Here is a 6171-nt window from a genome sequence, read left to right on the forward strand (position 1 = left end):
TCCTTTTAAGTTTGAAATATTCAAATCTCCCTTGAGATTTAATTTTTATCAACACCTAATTTAATTTTAATAATATTGGTTTTTTTATAAATTGATGTGATGTAAAAATAAAGTTGACAATCAATCTTTTCAATCTCATCCGTGCAAAAACATCTCCGCATCAGTGGGGTTTTGAAAAATTTTAGGGATTCATTTTTTAATGCTCAAATGTCAAAACAGTCGGTTTATAAGTCAAAATCGTCAGTTCACGGGTCGATACCATCATTTTATGAATCGAAAACTTCTATTTGTTTTATAATCTGATATGGTTGTAACCAGTTTGCTCTTATTTGGAGATGACTCAAAATGGATGTGTCACTTTTTAACATGAAGAATCATAACTTTATTGTTACTTATACAAATTTGTCATTCTGAAATAAAGTTTTTATATTAGAAAATGCGCATTTAGATTTGGAAACAACGAACCTTTAGATTTTCATACCTATTAAATGAATTACAATGATAAATAGTAACACAAAGGTTTTGAATGGAAAATGAGCTGTTGATTTTGATTTTGAATGTCGGATCTTTTTTATGCTTTATTTTTTTCTACTTGTTAAATTTTGTCGTGCTCTATTTGTTATATACTTCTCATTCGAGTTTTCAAGTAAAATAGTTAAACTCGTCTCTCATAATTTATGTGAAGAATAGAATGGATAAGTTCCATATAAGAATAAATACATGGATTCATGTTTGTAGTCTCATTGTGCGCACTTTCTGCAGATGAATTCCAATATCTTGAAGATCATGTAGAAGAGTTAACTGGTACACATGAATGATTTACGATGCACGATCACAGGCAACATCGAGCGTGTTGACATCATATAAAACATGTTTATTTTCCAGCAATCAAAGACAGAAATAATCACCATTGTCCACTTGCATCTACACAAACACATCATGTTTGGGACAAATAAACCCAAGGATGTCCTGTTCTTTGTGGAAGTACAAAAGATGGGCGAAAAAAATATATGTTTATGATCCGGACGTGATATGCTTGCATAGAAGGAAAAATGACAAAGAAAATACTGTGTTCCAGAATTTTGTGAATCAAGTGCATGATGATATGTGGGATCAACTATAGTTTCTAGACCACAACTTTGAGTTTGACCAACCAATAAGAGAGATTTGTTTCATCGGGAAACACTACAACTACTCATTGTTTATATTACCGACTTCCAATTGTTTGGTCGAGCTTGTGGAGACTCATTTACTTGTGATAACAGTAAGCGAAATCAACATTGTCAAGCTAGATAGATAATTTTGACTTGGTAGTTGTCTTAAAAGACTTCAAGTGCGATGTGATGGAGATTAATTAAATCCCATATTCCTCGGTTGATGAGATTAAGGAATGACTTGATACCAAAGACATAAAGTACTACGTGAGTAGATTGAATCTGTACGGCCATCATATACTGGAAGCTCTAATGTGTTGCCCGAACAATTTCATCGAAGGTGGTGGACGAGAGATTTTGAGGTCAGTGTGTTTGAAGTGGAAAGCTAGCTATGATGATATAAAGTATTTGGAGAACAAATTAAAGCGATAGAGGAGTCGAGGGTGGGAGCCGGTGGAACTGCTTCGAAGCGGACCAAATTCAGTTAGATTTGATGTACAAATTTGCTGTAGGTTTTAGATGTTTTAAATAAGTCTAGTTTGACTAGTTAAACAACTTTTAAACTAGAGGTTCCTGTCCTTCATTTATCTCGTTTTGCCCTGTCTTTTGAGGCCATTGACCAAGTGGCGCTTCACATTTGTTAATAGAAACGCTAATTTTGTAGTTCACGACCTTGTTGTGTGGGATGCTTTTGTTGGTTGGAATGGAGTTGTGACCCCCTCTTCATTCTCCAATACGTTGTGATTTTTGTTTATTTTTAGCATTTTGTACGCTCTCAATTAATTTGGAGGTGGAAGGATATAATAATTTAAATTATTATTTTGCATCCTAGAAAAAAAATAATAAAAATGAAATTACCCTCATCAAGTTTTAAATATTCAATTCAGAGAGTAGTGTGAATAATTATTTTGTTTCAAGGGTTTAAAATTCTATTATTTTTTTGTAAGGGTGCAAAGTGCCAAATTGACATATTTCAAGGATAGTGATAATTAAAGTTAATGTGCATGTGATAACGTGTTAACAGTTTAATACACATGAATATTATAATTCTTGATATTTAACCAAAGCTCATAAGGTTTACCGGAAGTATACTACTTTATCGTTAAACATGTCATGAGTTATAATCCGAATTGTAGCATAATTTGTTTTTTTATAATTAATTCCTAAACTTTCTTCATACGAGTAGTCGTAGTTTTTTTTTTTTTTCCTCTTTTGTCAAAGTTGTGTAATGAAAACAATTTATAAAAGCAATTCATTTTTCATATTTGTATAATCTATATAAACAATAAACAATGTATACAAAAATATTAGGATATTTTTGTTAATTTTCAATTAACCCATCAAACCACTTTAATTCATTCCAATTTTTTTCTAACCGCATTGAAATCTATTTAAGTTTGAAATATTCAAACCTCCCTCGAGGTTTAATTTTTATCAACACATAATTTAATTTGAACGTTGGTTTGTTATAAATTGATGTGAAGAAAAAAAAATGTTGACAATCAATCTTTTCAATCTCATCGGTGCAAAAACATCTCTGCATCAGTGGAGTTCTGAAAAATATCAAAGATTCATTTTTTAGACGTTCACATGTCGAAACCGTCGGTTTACAAGTCAAAATTGTCGGTTCGCAAGTCGCCGTCGGTTCACGTCTCGATACCATCGTTTCATGAATCGAAAACTTCTATTTGTTTTATAATTCGATAGAGTCGTAACCGATCTGATCTTATTTGGAGATGACTCAGAATGGATGTGTTACTTTTTTACATGAAGAATCATAACTATAATATTATATTATATTAGTCTAAATTTGTCATTTTGAAATAAAGTTTTAGTATTAGAAATTTCACTTTTAGATTTGGAAATAAAGAACCATTAGATTTTCTTGCCTATTTATAATGATAAATAGTAACACAGATGTTTTGAATGAAAAAAGAGAGCTGTTGATTTTAATTTTGTGTGTTGGATTTTTTTATGGTTTTTTTTTATTCTTTATTTTGTTAAGTTTTGTCATGTTCACTTTGTAATACACTTCTCATCCGAGTTTTCAATTAAAATCCTTAAACCCATCTCTCGTAATTTATGTGAAAAATAGAATGGATAAGTTCCATATAAGAAAATACATGGATTCATGTTTGTGGTCTTTCACTCTTGTAGTATGCTTACGATAAATATCCTACAAAATGAAAACAAAGTTAGTAAAACTACAAGATTTGATAAAATTATAGGTCACACACTATTTATAAAAAAAACTTATAGCGGTATTGTGGTCTATAAAACTTTTCCAAGCTACAATTCTACCCGCAACTGGTCCATTATTAATTGCCTGTCTTATTTCCTTATGTGTAGCACCCCTCAAACTCACAAAGCAACCAACGCGAATTCTTGGTAACTTTTCATTATATTAAAGAAATAGAATGATATACTATGTTAGACAATAGATAGAACAATATAATATGTTAGAGAATAGCTAGTAAAGAAAATGACTTATATAATAATAAATTAATCTACCATAGGTGGAGGTAGCGGAGTAGTATTTCTCTTTACTACGTACGATAGTAATTCTCTAGAGCTATTCCATATTTTATGACATATTTGAATGCCTTTTCCACACAGCTCCCATAACAAAAGTTTGGATTGTTCGCTAGATCGTGAACATAGGTAATCGAAGCATCTTGCTGAATCAACATATCCAATAACTCTTGAGCAGAGGCTTGTATATCAGGAGTTCGAATAGCTCGAATGTACGGGTAACATATAATTAAATAAATAAAAATAAGATCCGCATATACCATTGCCCAACAACATCCTACGAGTAATAATGTTAGACAAATGTGATTAAAGACTTTCATATATAGAGGGAATATAAACTGATTGAACAATATAAATATAGATATAAATAATATAAAATGATTAAACAATATACAAATGTGAATTTTTTTATACGATTTAAACGGTTTTATGCATGAACCATTCAGTATAATCAATTTTGATAACCAACAATGGTCAAAAGACTCAAAACTCTATCTAACATCAAAACGTGGAGAACATTGGCACATATTATACTAGTGCTAAAATGAGTTACAAAATACAATTTTTATTCATATGCCAAAATAAAATTTATAATTTTTGAAGAATCAAAAATTTTATTTTAACTTCATCTCAAAATGTTAAAATTTGGAAGTAAGTCAATCAAAATATTATATTCAAGAAAATAATGAAATTATACCAACTTCCATATATATGAAGAACATACGGAAATACCCCTAATTCATAGACAAATAATTCTACACATTGTAATGGAAATAACATTTAAAAACGATTTCAAATAATATAATAAAATTGGCCAAAATAAATTTATGTATCTTATTTAAGGACAAAATAGTCAAACTAATTAAAACAATATATGATAAAAGCATATGTTATATACTAATTTGAGAATGATAAGTCGGGTTCGCCTCATTTACACATTTAGATTATAGAGAAGAGAGAAGAGGATATCGCACCATAGAGAGATAGACCAAGGGTGTAATGGGTAATACATAATTATTGGGGATGTCAAATTAAACAGTATATATATTGATGTCTCTAATTATCTCATTTTTATTTAACAAAAAAATATATTAAACAAAAAATATGAGAAGTCATATGAAAGTCATCGTATTCGTACCACAACGACCTTGACTTCGGATGATGATCATGTCCTCCACAAGCTCCCACCAATCAAAATCTTTACGGGCGTTCGTACACGGCTTGGGCGTTCAATTGTTTTTTTTTTTTTTTTTTTTTTTTTTTTTTTTTGCACTGGACGCTCAACTTGGGCGTGCACTGCATGAATGGGCGCCCAAGTTGGGCTTTTACACGTTTTTTCCTAGTTTTGGGGGGTTTTTGAGTTTTTTTGAGAAGTTTTGGAGTTTTAGAGAGATGAAGTGTTTTTTGCTATGAACCGTAAATGGCATTTTTCAAACCGTAAAAAGCATGTCCCATACCGTTACGATTTAGATAAATAATATTAGCAGAGTTATAGATATGTTATCAAAATAAGTAGAAAACTTTTGTCCTTAGAATGCGATTAGTCCCAATATATATTCTTCTAACTGTCTTAATTGGCAAAAACCAACCCTTAATTATACATCTCATCGCAAAATGCACCTTACCTCAATTTCTTATGATATGTTAGCCAAAAAGAATCAATATATCGCGATGTTTTACACTTTTGAAGGAATTTTCATTATTCTTTATGTTTTGTTTTCTTAATTTATATTATTTAATTATTTTGCTTGTATATATATTTAAAACATAACTGATAATTTCTTTTATATGTTTTGCGTCGAAGTAAAAATGTATATATAATTTCTAATTTTAATTTTTAAAGTAATTCAAAATTCCTAATTTCCATAAAATTAATTTGTAATTCTAATTTTAATTTTAATTTTTAAGTTTTAAATATTCAATTCAGAGAGTAGTGTGAATAATTATTGTGTTTCAAGGGTGTAAAATTCTATTAATTTTTTTTAAGGGTGCAAAGTGCCAAATTGACATATTTCAAGGATAGTGATAATTAAAGTTAATGTGCATGTGATAACGTGTTAACAGTTTAATACACATGAATATTATAATTCTTGATATTTAACACCAAAGCTCATATGATTTACTGGAAGTATACTACTTTATCGTTAAACATGTTATGTGTTATAATCCGAAGTGTAGCATAATTTGTTTTTTTATAGTTTATTCCTAAACCTTCTTCGTACGAGTAGTCGTAGTTTTTTTTTTCCTCTTTTGTCAAAGTTATGTAATGCAAGTCGCTGTCGGTTCACGTCTTGATACCATCGTTTCATAAATCGAAAACTTCTGTTTGTTTTATAATTCGATAGAGTCGTTACCGATCTGATCTTATTTGGAGATGACTCAAAGTGGATGTGTTACTTTTTTACATGAAGAATCATAACTTTATTTCCTACCACGTTTGTTTCGAGGTCAGTTGGGTATGCTCAAAAAATCGTTAAAAAATCGA

The sequence above is a fragment of the Erythranthe guttata genome, chromosome 6 (assembly GCF_056151865.1).
Source record: "Erythranthe guttata isolate IM_541 chromosome 6, IM_541, whole genome shotgun sequence".
Lineage (NCBI taxonomy): Eukaryota > Viridiplantae > Streptophyta > Magnoliopsida > Lamiales > Phrymaceae > Erythranthe > Erythranthe guttata.